The sequence below is a fragment of the Schistosoma haematobium genome, chromosome 3, assembly GCF_000699445.3.
Source record: "Schistosoma haematobium chromosome 3, whole genome shotgun sequence".
In the NCBI taxonomy this organism is placed as follows: Eukaryota; Metazoa; Platyhelminthes; class Trematoda; order Strigeidida; family Schistosomatidae; genus Schistosoma; species Schistosoma haematobium.
Genome location: NC_067198.1, coordinates 37,656,060 through 37,669,702, shown reverse-complemented (window position 1 = coordinate 37,669,702; position 13,643 = coordinate 37,656,060).

The following is a 13,643-nucleotide window of genomic DNA, read 5'->3' as shown; positions in this document are numbered from 1 at the left end:
GGCTCTTTACTCGAACACTACTAGTCGAGTCAGAGCTTATGGCGAACTGCCATCTGCTTTTGCGACCTCAAGTGGTGTCCGTCAAGGCTGTCCACTTTCTCCATTTTTGTTTAACTTCATCATAGACCTGCTGATGGGAATAACATTCTGGTCGACTGAATTCTCGGGTATTGATCTCCTTCCAGCAGGTCCACTTATCGACTTAGAATACGGAGATGACATAGTCTTGTCTGATGAAGACTCTGATAAAATGCAGTCTTTTCGTAGCACTGAGAAACATTGCCAGAATGTTTGGAATGGGATTCTACCTCTCTAAATGCAAGTTGTTGCTTCAGGACTGGTTTACGTCAACACCTGAACTAAGGATAGAGAGTGAAGTAGCCGAACGCAATGTAAACTTCATATGTGTCCCTGATCTTACGTTGTAGCTGACTGACTGACTGACTGGTTCTCCAACCCACTCCGTCCGGGGCCTTCCTTCCACTTCTATCCAATTATTGTTCATTCTTCCCATATCTTTCTCCATTTCTAGGCGCAATGTGTTCTTTGGTCTTCCTCTTCTCCTTTGGCCTTGAGGACTCCATGTGAGGGATTGCCTTGTGACGCAGTTAGGTACATCCCTCAATGTGCGCGCTTCTTACAGATTTCTTGTTTGTTCTATCCCACAGTATGTTTTTGCAGATAGTGTCTGGCCAACGGATCCGAAGAATTTTACGTAGACAACTGTTAAAAAACATTCGTATCTTCTGGATGATGGTTTTCGTAGTTCTCTAAGCTTCTGCCTCATGCAGTAGAACTGCCTCGACATTTGTATTGAGAATCCTGACCTTGGTGTTGGTTGACAGTTGTTTTGAGTTCCAGATGTTCTTCACTTGTAGATATCATGCATCAGGTCCACCGTATTCATCAATGATGCTGCCCAGATATATAAGGGTTTTTACATCTTCCAAATCTTCTCCGTCAAGTGTGATTCGATTGGTGCATGTTGTTTGTATCGGAGAATCTTGCTTTTCCATTTGTGTATGTTGAGACCTACTGCTGCTGAGGCTGCCGCTACACTGGTTGTCTTCTGCATCTGTTGTTGCGTGTGAGATAGAAGAACCAGATCACCTGCGAAGTCTAGATCGTCTAGTTGCTTTCTAGCTGTCCACTGTATCCAGTGCCTCTCCCAGATGTTGACGTTTTCATAATACAGTCGATCACCAGGAGAAAGTGAAAGGGTGGGAGTATACAAGCTTGCCTGACACCGGTCTTTACCTCGAACGAGTCTGCGAGCTGTCCTCCATGAGCGAGTTCACAGTTAATTCCACCATATTAATTCCGTATGATGTTGATCATCTTCTCAGGCACGCCGTAGTATCGAAGAAGACCCCATAGTGTTGTTCTGTCCACACTATCAAACGCTTTCTCGTAGTCAATGAAGTTGATGTAGAGTGATGAATTACATTCAATTGATTGTTCCACAATGATCCATAGTGTTGTGATCTGGTCGGCACACGACCGATCATTACTTAATCCAGCCTGTTGGTCTCGAAGTTGGGCATCTACGGAGTCCTTTATTCTGTTTAACAACACCCTGTTGAAGACTTTTCCTGATATTGAGAGAAGAGTGATGCGTCTGTAGTTCTCACACTTGTTGAGATCACCTTTCTTTGGTATCTTGATGAGATGTCCTTCTTTCCAGTCTGTTGGTACTTGTTCCTCATCCCAAATCTTATTGAAGAGAATGTGGAGTATCTTTGCCACTATTGATTTGTCTGATAGGCATGCTGATTTCTTCAATTGTTGGTGGGCCAACATCGATTAGGAGGCCCGTGAGTGCTGCTTCGATGTTGGGTGGTTTCAGTGGGGCTGGTCAATTCAAGAGTTCTTTGAAGTGTTCTACCCACCTGTTTCGCTGTTCTCCAATGTTGGTGATTACTTTACCTTCCTCGCTTTTCACTAATCGTTCTGGTTTACGATAATTGCCAGCGAGGTTGTTTGTTGTGTCATACAATTGTCTCATATTTCCTTCTCTTGCAGCCTTTTCTATCATCATTGCTAGGTGTTCCACATATTTACGTTTTTCAGTTCTGATGCTCCTCTTCACTTGCTTGTTTACTTCTGTGTATTCAGCTTGTGTCTTGGCTTTCTCTGCTCTTGTCGGTTGGTATTGATTGCTGCCTTCTTGTTCTTCTTTTCTTGAATCTAATCCAGCCTATCAACAGTGATTCATTCCTTGTGATGGTGTTTCTTGTGGCCCAGAACCTTCTTAAGTGTTGAAGTGATTGCCCCCTTGATCTCCTTCCAGTTCTTCTCCATATTAGTTCTTTCTCCATTGAGTAGATCACGAAAAGCCTGAGGACAGTCTTGACTTCGTTGCGTCTGTCTGTATCCTGATGGAAGGCCGTATTAAAATTTTGTGATGTCCGTTACGTCGCCCTATGCTTCTTGGGTTTCGATTTCACCTTAGCGACCAGCAAGTGATGATCTGATGCTATATCACCTCCTCTCTGGATTCTCACGTTCGTCTTAGCTTTTTATTGCTGCAGATATGGTCGATTCGTTTATGTGTAGTGCGATCCGGTGAAATCCATGTGGCTTTTTGTATGCGTTTATGTGGAAATCTAGTGCCGCCTATGACCAGTTTATTAAAGGCATAATAAATTATGAGTGGAATGTTACTGACTGTTGTTCTGCAAAGAAGGCACTTGTATGAACCAACTATCTGGAGTTTAATAATAATAATAATAATACGGCCTGTATACAACTTTGATATATGATGAATTGGATAACCAGTAAAATTCTTCCAATAGGAGTAATTCACAATAGACGTCGTTTGTGAAGTTGATTTATACTGAACCTGTCAAAAATACAGAATATTATGGTAAAACAAAGTTCCTATTTACCTTACATATTGCCATTAATCTTCTGGATGACCTTGATGTGTGTGGAACATTCCATCGTTGTTTAGATGAGTACGTCACACGTTGAGAAATTGCTTCGATCATCTAGGAAAATCAGCCGTCCTGCTATCAGATACGTTTGATTTCTACTCCCATCTTCTGCAATGTTTGAGTAACCAATTAACAAGTAATTTGAAGCTTTTTTTTACAACCAAAGCTCTCAGCTGTAAAAACACTGGACAAGCATTAGAAAACGACATATTTGTACTTTCAGCGTTCACTGCGATTTTCTACACTTCGCTGACTAATGTAATGACTATGCGCCATCTGTATTTGTGAGATTTCTGCTCCTCTCACTCGTTGAAAAGTTTTAGAGCCACGTTCTAATTCTGTCCAACTAAAGAAGCTTTGACTGATGAACCGCCATAAAAATAACGTACAAGTTTACTGAAGATATATTGCAATTTTTCGGCGTAATATTACGGCCATTAATTCAGGGTAGAAAACCATAGAACAACACCGTAAACTTCTTAAGCCACAGAATACAAAGTAAAACACATCAATTGAAATGGTACATCAACAAGAATGTTTTAAAAATTATCCCGGTTAATAAATGCTGTCCTTACAATTTGGTGGTTTTTCATATTTTCCCATCATTAGCATAAATGAGAGGTGAAGAAATAATGTTTGCTCAAGCCATATTACTGTAGTTTGAAATAGAGATCTTTGATAACACGCATTGGTTTTATTTTGATAATGAAGACTATGTGAAAGTGTTGAGAACTTTAGTGAACTTAAGTCGTTCTGAAAGAACTGAGAACGTATGTAGACAATGAACAGTCCGGCTGTTTCATAGAAACAGTAAGATAAAGGACAAAACTTGAATTTCCTCAAACGTTGTTATATCTAGACAGAAGTTACATCGATTCGCATTACAATTAATATCTATTTTTTACCAAAGCTTTTGCTTTTCCTACGTTTTTGTTGTTATTTTACAATGTCCATGGATTAAATCCAGGACATTTCACTCAATGTTTTGATTATGACGGAAGCCATATTGAATTTTCCCTCTTTTTGATTATATTGACAGAACATGGGTTTATGACTACACTTTCATGCTCCACATCACATATGGAATTTTGTGATCAAATTACCCAAAGAAGAGATGTTGGTCAGTTAGTGATAATTCTGTGCTTTGATTTTAGTGACGCTTTAGACGGAGCTTCACACAACCTGTTTTAAAACGTTCTCCACTTAACATACGAAATCCTCCTTTATTCTTGTTCAAATAGTTTTCATAGAAACGTAACCAAATCTTTTGCTTTTGATCTTGCTACTCTAAGACTATTAATGTAATTAGTGGGGTTATACAAGGAAGTGTCATTGAAATATTACCTTTTCTCCTTTTCATCAATGATGTATGCTCGCTCTTTCAGCACGGTAAACTTTTCACTTTTACCAACAATCTAAGAGTGGTTTATTCATTCATGTTTTCTACCAGGGAAAGGTAAATTTCAGCGGTAATCCAAGAAGACATAAATAAATTATACGAACGATCTGTCACTGAGTGTTGACGAAAGTGGGTTTACTTACGTTCGCCGTAGCTCTAGTCTAGATCTGGCTAAATATATACACACGCTGAAACCCCTCAGCACCGTTCATGACTTGGGTTTGAGGTATAGCAACAGTATGAACTTCTCCAAGCATATTGCTTCCCAAGTATCCGAAGCAAAGAATCTCATAGAATTTATAATGATAAATTTCAATAACATGGAATGTAGATTATTATTATCTATAAATATATCATACCCACCGTTGAATATAGCAGTTTAGTTTATAGTAATTGCAGTGATAATGATTTGATGAAAATTGAAGTTTTCCAAAGAAGATCCACCAAAGCTGCTTTGGATCATTTCGACAATGAACATTTTCATCAACTCAAGTCAGAGTCTCTGAATCAGGCTAATCGAACCAAACATCGCCTTTATCTACCAACTCACATCAGTTAATCGTACGCCATAGACTGGCCCATGCGTGGCAACGCTCCAGGGGTATCGTGACACCTTTTTGCGCTACTTTTTCCTTTCTGCTTTGCGCACAGTCGAAATTCGAAATTAATTATAAATAAATTTGAAAGTTTATTTTCCGTTTTCACAATTAGATGGTTCTTCCCGTCTTGCGGTAGATCGTATCGCGAAGTCCTTGAAAATTCATTAATCAAGTGCTACTATAATAGTTTTTTTCATATTTGCATCGCAGACCAGCATTTATTTCTACTTAACTATACACTGATGGTAGACAAATCATTCACTTTTATATGAAATAACATGATCCAAGCATATATCGTCATAAAAATTGTATTGTCGTCAAGGCTACCAAATCTGCGCTACAAGTAACGATACCATGATAAGATTTATCGTTTTTCCCTTCTTTATCACAATTTTAGCTTCTTTTCACCGCTTTGTTTAACTTTTATGGCAGAAATAGGTTAATACTGAAAATGTTAGCTGTCCTGAGGGTTGTAAACATTATGTATATGCTATAGATGATTATAACACATACCAAGATGTTAATATCACCTTCTGCAGTTAGATATATAAGCCACCAAATCATTATATTGCAGAAAATAAGTCATAATCATGCGGAAGAGGTATATATATGTGAAGACTTTACCAGAGACTAAGCTAACATAGTTCAAATGTTTAGGCTGCCGATATTATTGCAAAGATACCTAATAGCAGAAATAAGTACTATTATAAAGCGGTTACGAAAAAGGATTGAAAAGCACGATTCGATAATCAATATAACTTGATTTCAGGTGACCAGATTGTCTGAGATCATATCTGAAAATCAACCAAGGCCTGTCTAGCTTACGTGCTGATGCCATAAATGACAATTACTTATACCTTACGTGGGACTAAAATAAAACAGGCATCAATAATTGCAGATTACACAGGACGATTCAAAGTAAGTTCACATAGTAGTCTTTATATATGTTCATCGTCTAAGTTTCCGAAGTTCAACCTGTCCAAAGAATTAAATAATACAAGCCATGTATATTGCGACCCAGGCTTTCCTAAGCAACGTAAGAGATAAAGCAAGTAAACTTGATTGACTGTCTAAAGAAAGGATGTGCTAAATACACTTTCGATCTGTAATTGAATACCGGTTACTGTTGTTACACTAGTTTCTGGTAGACATTTATGCTGCAATAACTATTTCCTGTCTATCCTAATTCCAGCTGGCTCCACAAGTGCTCAAAGACCTAACGGGAACAATTCTTAAGAATTCGAAGTTATTTACTAATGGATCATTTGTGCTGGATTTAAACGTTAATAAACGTTTTCATTTATAACGCACCAGTCTTTTAATTACAGCAGTTCTTACCTATCGTAACAGGTCGAAATTCGAACTACTAGTATGGTACACCATGTTCAAGGTAGCAGTATTTGGTAAACGGTCTGTATGACTAATCGCGTGTGCACCAAATTGGTAATTATTACATAAGAATGCGAAGCAACATCCCTGTCTCACAGTCACGTAAGACTGCACTAAACACTCTCACTGTCGTTACGCTATAAGAATAAGTTAATGGCCATGTAAATGGATTTATGTAAAACTAAAACGATTACAATATTAGAACTTCTTGTTATCAAGAAGCACACCTTAAATTTGCTTTCATGAACATTGGCTGCTCTGCCTCCTGGCCTTTCCTTTACTTGCTCCCTTTTTCAGCCCCCTTGAGGTATGGAACGGGTGATTTAATCCTGCACCATCCTTAAAACCTCAGATATTCCAAAGCGACATAAGGTTGCGATTTCTAGAAGCTCCCACCTTCAATGGATCTATCATTGACCATCAGTTGCACGTCGCAACGCCACTTTCATGAGGCGCGCCAACTGTGATACTGACTACAACCATCTACATTTCATATCTTATAAATTATCAACCCTGCTGTGTAGTTTACTACAGTGGATATTATATCATTTGTAACAATTTGATCTTGTCTGTAAACTGGCATGTCTCATATAACAAACTGTTATTTGAGAATAAATTATTATTATTATTACTTGCCAAAGGTTCACTAAGGGCATGGATTGAGTGGTAGCTGTTAGTGAACTTCTTTAGCAGATCATCACTCCCTGTAGAGATAAGTCTACAAAGCTTATAGAGACAAGGGAACACACAATTACCTCCACGAATTAGATCTTTAAAATGTGCGTACAGAATATGACCACAGGTCATCAGGTAATCATTGAAACGCTCACAAGCACATCGTGCTCGTGAAGTATCAACAACATACATCATACCCTTGTCGTAGAACCGGGTGTATTCTCCTTCTATAAATCCGTGTCTCATTGTCCTAACACGTTTATAATTTACAGCCACAATTTTAGCTGCAAAAGATGTGAACTCATTTAAAAGAGTTCGAAATGACATTGAAACCTGGAATTAATGATACATTTAACTGAAGAATTGGAAAACGTTGAAGATCCTTTACAGCGTCATATAGACGTAAGCATAGATCAGTATCTGTTTTACTCCAAATTTTCCAGGACGTCAGTAGCAGAGAATCACCTCTTCTGAGAGATTCTTTTAGGTGTTTATGAGCACTTTCGACACGGTTTTTTGTGTGGTTGTCCAGGCTTAACACATGTCGCCGGTAACAGCCAGCCCACACTGACTTCCGGGCAATCCAGTAATATTTTATATAATCATGAGCCCGTGGGAAATGGGTTCTTAGATGTTCGTACTTCTGAGTAAATTTGAATATAATGCGTTATGAAAAGCGAAGCTCACATGTCAGACCGTCTAGTCTTCACAAGGTGTTCCAAGCATTTGCGTATATCAGGATTTCGGAACTGCACAAAATAATTTGTGCAGCTAACACACACTTTCCCGAAAAATGCTCTTAAGACATGGAATGAACGAAGTACAATGTTAGAATGACTGTGCGTAGGCTGCATCCTGAATGCAAGCATCTGGCTCTGACGAGGTGTGTTTACGTCCATATGTACAGGCATGTCTCGTGAAAAGATACTCTAGAGTTGGGTCATCACTCTTCTTTTTACATGCTGACATAACGTACTTTGTATGCGTATGTAGTGGCATTGAACAATAACCGCACAATCCACAAAGCTGAACACGAGACTACTCAGAAAATAGATGTTCAATATTTAACACGGATAAATACCTAACGATGGAGAAGGCGCGAAGAATGATTTGAATGGACTGGAGTTGATCGAGTGGCATGGCTCGGCCATGCAGGCGTGGTCTCTGCTGAATGTTATCTTATATCTTCTATTCATATTAAATATATTGTTCTTTCTCTAGCCTAACCTTGTTCTACATCATGTATTGGTAATTGATACGATGCAGTGAGTTGGTGTAGTCGATGGTGTGACTTCCACGTAAGATCTTATAGATTAGGCAGTTATATCATGGCAAATCTACAAATTTAGGATTAGGTCTATTATTAGAGCAGTACTAATATCATAGTAGACCATAATTCTACACGTATACTAAAAAAATAATTAATAACCACAGAAGTCATATTACCTGCCGTACTTCTTTTAAACAGGTCTGAAAATTGTCCCAACTTGTAAATCTTCGAGATAGCATAATATCGTTGAAGATTCGTCCTATTTCATCCATCATTACGATGACATCGTCTTCGTTGCTTGAAGAATGGACGTTATCAGACATAGCGTGGCTGAAATCAATTCAAATCTAAAAATGTCTTGAATTGACCGCTTCTGAAAAACTTTACGAGTTGTCGATGTGACGCATCAATCATCTTGCGACAGTTTGACCTTCAAGTGTTCGCAACCTCCATCGGCGGACGATATCCCTGAAGCGTTGCCCCCATGCGGCGGTGGTCTTACTTTCGCTTGTATCTACTTTAACTGATATATTTCTGTAATAACGTCCTCTGTGTTGTACAGTCTTCAAAGCATCTATAGTACCTTGATACGGCAATGGGGTAGTTCACGTAAGGTGATGACAACGAGGTGTGATTTCCACGTTAGCTGGTTCTTCACACCATTCCTGTCTAACTCGAGTTGGCCTCCAGTCATTTCGACAGAGATCATCTACGTTATTCTACACTGTGTTGGTTAGGTGAACCTGTAAAAACTTACGCCAAGGTTTCTTTGCTACTTGATATTCAACTATATGGAACAGACTCTCATTAATCCTTCATTGCAGTGAAACTATAACCCAGTTCAAGATTCTCCTTGATTAATTTCCCCAGCGGTTTGCGTCACTTATCAAATACCGTCATGATTACTAATGATTTATACCAACAAGTTCGGATCTCTATCTGATTGACTTTAAAACTAAGCGGAAGTTTTCAATCTTTTTAAAGTTCTTTCGTGTAAATAACAATCTAATAATTGCTTCCTTAACAAGTTAAATATACTTTTGTCTTTCTCCTTTCCATCTACACAAATTTCATTTCCACCCGCTCAGAGTTTCTAGTTAGAAAGACAAAGTCTTATATTAGACTTACTTATATAGATTGACCTTTCAGATCCATTTCATCTTCACCATGTATATATGACTCATACAATTTGATATTTATCGATCATTCTCCGCAAACTAATAAGGCTTTTGCCGCGTCATTCTAAACTATTACTGTCGAGTCGCGGTTGACTATGATCACCACTATAGGGAGACTACGTTTCAAATACCAGGTCCGATCTCTCGGTAGACCAACTATCAGAAGGCAATTGAAGATTGTAGTAAGACGCACTTGTTGGCGATCTTGTGGTATCGAAATAATACCGAGAACATGCCAAAGTTTACAAGAGGGACTACAGAGTGTGCGCGGGTTCGTGCAAGGTCACATGCAATGGAAGAATGTGTGTTTTTAGTACACTCAAAAAAACAGGTACAGCGAAACAATCACTGGTACAATTGGTTATAATAATAATTGTTTCCATTATGCCAATCGTGTTCTATTCATAAAAGTAGGTCACTACAAACTCTTATTCTACCATCAAATCTTATTGCATTCATGATTTGTTTTGTGGTTCTTTCCGTAATATAAGTTACCGTTTATCCTTATTATTTCAATAACATAATAAGTTATCTACATATTTCACTTTCTTTCCTTTCTTATTTCTCTAAAGCCAACTAAGTATTTTTTAAATGCTACAGAAACTGTTTAAATGAGGTGATACTGTGAAAATATTATTGAACTTTGTGTATTATTGAATTTCTGAATAAACCCGAAATTGTTTCTTCACAATAATAACTGTAATTATTGTTATGAAGTGAAAATTTGTAGTGGTTATAACTACATACATACCATTCTAATTACGAATAAGTACATAATCAAATCTAAAATGTTCTTAAATTTGAGTTTTATTCTTGATTTCAAAGGTAGCAGTACTAATAGTCATTCTAAATAACGGTAAACCTAGCATGCAAAGTAAGATTTAGGGAGAAAATGTGACAAAACAGAGATACTACTCTAGATATTTTTTGTCTTTTTGCTATTGGAACTTATATGTAACTGCATTTCTGACGTAACCAGGAATGGTTTCTTTACAACACTTATGAACCAATAAGTTGTTTGTGAATAATAACATTAATTACCGCGAACTGGTTGGGGTTGTGCATTTTTCGACTATGGATTATGGCATGCTTGCAGAGCAGGAAACAACTAATGTTTTAGCAAATAAATAAGTTTGCGGTTCTCAGCAAGTTAGCTACTGATATTTCCATGGATTAAAATATTTTCTTTTGGACAAACTTTACGCGACTCATTCAGAAAGTATTATTCCTGAGCTAGTAGAAACGCTTGTTTCTTGGAACTGGTAACAACCCTATGTCCCTAATTAACTCATCTATTCGATGTAATTCAGGTTTGAATGCCCGAGCTCATTGAGCAATAGCCGGTTGAATAACTGAATGGTCATATTTCTTTAGGTAAACACGTGCGTTTAAGTTTAGAACCTCGTGTCTTCTCGTTTCTTCTCCAATCATTTTGTTTTGTTTACGGACTGGCCAAGAATATGTGTACAAACTAACTAACACGGTTACCATCTCTATAACGACCAAAATTCCGGGATTCGGTATGAATGAGGAGTTATCAAACCTACGTTATTTGATTGGGTCAAACTACGTTCTTCTGTATATCTTACGAAGCGTTTTTTAGCAGGTGGTGTTAAATTACATCAAAACACAAAGAATATGTATAATTTGATCTGTTCTTATCTAAGAACAGAAACAAATTATATAAAAGCGCAAAATACCTCACATGGAATAGCTTGTGCATTACAGTCAAAGTTTAGTCTATGATGTAATGACGTGCCAAACAGGAAAATGAATGGTTGATAAATAAGTATTCGGTACATGAGAAACAATAAGAGTATGTAGTGGCATTGATACAACTTGTGTTCTCCCTGGGCAGCTCTCACTGTTTATCACCTTGTAAAGATTGATTAAGCCGAAAACATCGTTCAACATCATGTAGCCTATACTTGTGACATATAGGCTCTGTCGATTTCAACAACTTATGATGACTCTATTCCAAATAAATCGATCTTTACCTTAATCCAAACTCGATTCTTGCAACTACCTTGTATGCACCATCAGCCCGTAAGTGTGAATATAAATAAATGGTTTAATGCACATCAAAGCACTGAGTCTAGAAAAAGTCTCTCACGGATCCACTCATGTCTAACGGATAAATGTTAGCTATCTATCGGAGACTCACATGATTATCATTACTTTCATGTATTAAAAGGATTTTTGATAACCATTCATATGTATTGACAGTTTTATTCAATCGTATCACGGTTAATCAATAATGTGATCGAGATCTCTCCACAACTAGATAGACCGTTTTAAACTTGAGAATCTGACAAAAACACTGGTTGGAATTCTTCCTCTCCGCCATTATACTTTTGTGACCGGAAATGAAGTCATACGGACAGCCAAGCACAAAGTACTTATACCTCGCACAAGCCAAGCTATTAACGAACGGTTATTACTATGCATCTTAATTATTCTACATTATTACAATGCATTTTTGTTTAACACTTGAATTTTATCCACGTACATTTTCACTTCGAGTATGCGAGAACTAAACCAAATATTTCGGAATTATTGAACTTATTTCCCGATCAGTTAATGCAGCCTTCTTTTTTATTTGTCTTATTATTCTTTTGGTAATCTCGGGTATGGCTTAGCCTTACAGAGGTAGTCATCCTTGTAACAAATCCCTATTCAGATTGAAATAAATTATTATATCCCCGGCCCAAATGCCTTCATCAGAAGTGCTAAAAATTGTTATGCTGTGTCACCATACGAGTTAGAATAGATAATGCTGTGACCTCCACGCGAGATCTTGTAGATCAGGTAGTCACGTCCAGACAAATTTACAATTTTGGGACTAGGTCTATTATCATAGTAGTGATAATGCCGAATAAGACCATAACTCTACAAGTGTTTCCGACAAAATAAGATGAAAATATCTATCTGCGTAATTTCGAGTAGCCGTTTTCAGCAGGCAGCCAAAGGTCAACTGTTATTAGCTGAACCATGTTGTGAACCTGACTTTAGCCAAAAACTGCCTTGTCGTCACCAGTCCGGTTATATGCAGCAGTAAGATCAAGTAATGAAGGTAAATCCTTAACCAAAGTCAAATAGCAAAGGCCAAGACAAGGAAGACTGAAGAATATGTCGTGGTTACAAGAAATATGGGTAAAAATTAAAATATAGGACAGGGAGAAAGAACAAAGAAATAGAAGTACTGCCCAGTAGTACACTTGAGAAGGATCTTCAGCGTAGTCTTTACTGTACTCTGATTCCAACTCGCTTTAGATTGTCACTGAGATATATACAGTTGCCGTTACAACATCAAACTGGTAAGCTCAGCTATAGCATAGTACGCGATCAAAAAATTAGCAATATTTATACTGTTACCTGATAGCGAGTAGTGGAGTGGTAAATAAACTCAAAAAGTAAATAGTTTTGCAAGGCTTCGAAATTGGTGCTGATATGATCAGCTTTACCCGACGCATTATAGCTGAAGGCCCTCTGTTACTCAGACTCATCAGATCACCAACGTCGTGTTGTGTTGCCCTTTCAACAACCAGACAGCCATTTCCCAATACGCAGAATACCTTAATACTTCTTTACTGCTAATTTCCGGTTTGACTTCGAGTAAGACATAAGTAAGATAGTGGTCAGTAACGTCAACAACATAAATTCTGACTACTGTTCAGAGGTTGTAAACAATAACATAATTGTAATCCTGGATAAACTGAAAGCGGGACAGAATATATGTTAACACAAAAACATCAGAAGAAACGATATACATCCAAGTCGACTCAATCTATAAGCCAATAAAGAAAAAAAGGCTAGCAACTCGACGAAGAGAGGTCAGATCAGTAGTAAAAACAACCAAAGAAACGTAAAAACAATGGCCATACACATATGGACAACAACCAATAAAACTATTGGTTGACAGAGCGAGCAGCTAGTCAGCTGCGGAGAAATTCAAATATCTCACTTCTCATTGAAATGCTTAGTGATGATTCCGTCAAGAAAGACTGTGGAAGCATCACGATAAAGCCATCCTAACCAGACAACGAAAAATCCTCAAAATCCTCATTCTGAGCTATAAATATTCACCCCTATCCCAACTTGGTTCTTGGCTGATAAGGGTTGTCAGAATGAGCCTACAAATATTTTTTCCAGAAGGTGATAAAAATCACATGTCAGATACAAAGATTTTGCTTATTA